This window comes from Sinocyclocheilus rhinocerous, unplaced genomic scaffold (assembly GCF_001515625.1).
Source record: "Sinocyclocheilus rhinocerous isolate Xijiao unplaced genomic scaffold, SAMN03320098_v1.1 scaffold3806, whole genome shotgun sequence".
NCBI classification, from domain to species: domain Eukaryota; kingdom Metazoa; phylum Chordata; class Actinopteri; order Cypriniformes; family Cyprinidae; genus Sinocyclocheilus; species Sinocyclocheilus rhinocerous.
Genome location: NW_015658737.1, coordinates 10,802 through 12,591, shown reverse-complemented (window position 1 = coordinate 12,591; position 1,790 = coordinate 10,802).

Genomic DNA, 1,790 nt, shown 5'->3' with positions numbered 1-1,790 from the left:
TCAAAACTCTCCTCTAGAGTTAGATTTTCCAGCAGTTTTTATCTTCAAGTAACTTTGTCGATCCGCTGTGGACTTTCCTATCTTCAGAAGAACCAGAGGAAAACCTCCAGCTCACTTCTAAAAGAACTCATCAAGAACCTCCGTTGTCTACCGCATCAGGACACTTGTTCAGCAACAAAGCCAATGCAAGTAACCGTTTACAACTATTTAGATGCATGCTTAAGTTTGAGCCCCTTTTTAAGGTGATTTTGATTCTTTGATGATTCTCATTAGGTTGTGGTTAACTGATGTGAAATACTGACATTCTTTTGCTCTTCTCTATCTCTTCCGTACTTTCCTTCATTCTGTATATATGTGTTTTGCTTGATTTAGTTGTATGTTGGCTATAGTTTCATTTATTAAATCCCTTGTATTCACAATTGATTGTCTCTGTGTGCTGCTCAAAATTGGGAGTCACTGAATGTTGATTCTTGCTATATGCTAAACTACTGCTAGTACTGCATAAAGTAGAAAAGCAATTGTTCCTTGGCCAGGAAAATAATCATTCCTTAAATTGATAAATGATTATATTGTCTGCTCGGTGGATGGACAGATCAAATAATTGTAATATTGATTCTGCTACAGTTAATTCTAAGATCTAATCTAAATATTTATAATTAATTATAACCAGTTATAATTCATTATTAATATTTCCCTTTTGAGCTAATTTGCTAGATATTTGGTGGAGAACGTGGCAACATTCAAACTTTGTTTGTGAGCAAACTCAGTATCAATTTATTTGTGTTCTTATATTATGCGTGCTTAGAGTGAGACAAGCCGCAACGCAAACTCACTCTTTTGAATGGATGGTTCAAAGCCACCTCCAGTACTGTATTATAACAGCCTAACATTTAGTCACTGTTAATTGTTAAAGTAAACTGCAGTTCATAATATTAAAATTGTTCTCTAAAGACGAAGAAATCTCATTACAGTACATTTTAATATTATCAAAATCGCCTGTTAGAATGAAGAAATCTTCCTTCATTGCGATAAAAATTGATTTGAGCGATGTTCCTCTTATCATCTTTTAAAGGCCTTATCTGAGATTATCACTAGATTGAAGTCATTGCATGTTAATTTCATTCAACTAGACGACCTCACTAATCATTAGTAGCAGCTAACTAATGTGCACCTATAATGCAGATCTGATCATAAGAACACTACGAGCCAGTAACTGATTGGAATGTAAATGGGAGCTTTTAAAACCTTGATCAAGTGAAATTTGTATAACAACAGCGAAGAAACCCTGTTGCTTATCATTTTTATTGTGTACCAGCAGCAAAGAAATCCTGCCACACATCATTGTACAGTTAAGTTGCACAAACTGTAAGAATCTGTTGGGATCTAAGTCACATTGTTCTTGTGATAGCTGCAGTAAATTGTCCATTAGAATGAGAGTAATCTCACACTAAACGTGATCAGTTTTAAGCACAATTGGAGTTAAGGCACAGTACCTTAAGCTAATGCTAGAGGGCAGGTTGTTTAAGTATCTAATACTTCTTGAACTCCACCTCTACCCTCCTGATTTCACCTTGTGTGGGCTCACCCACTCCCCCTTGTGGGCATTCTCAGCTAGGTCGACTTCTCTCTCCCTAAGTCCATGTATTTCAATTTGTTTAACTTCTAATTTCCCTTCTGCTCCTTTAGTCATTATTGTCATTCACACCATTCTAGGTACCTCCTGTTTTAGTTCTTTATTTTAGTATTATTTTTGTTTCTACTTTATTATCTTTTATTACTTTTATCATTTT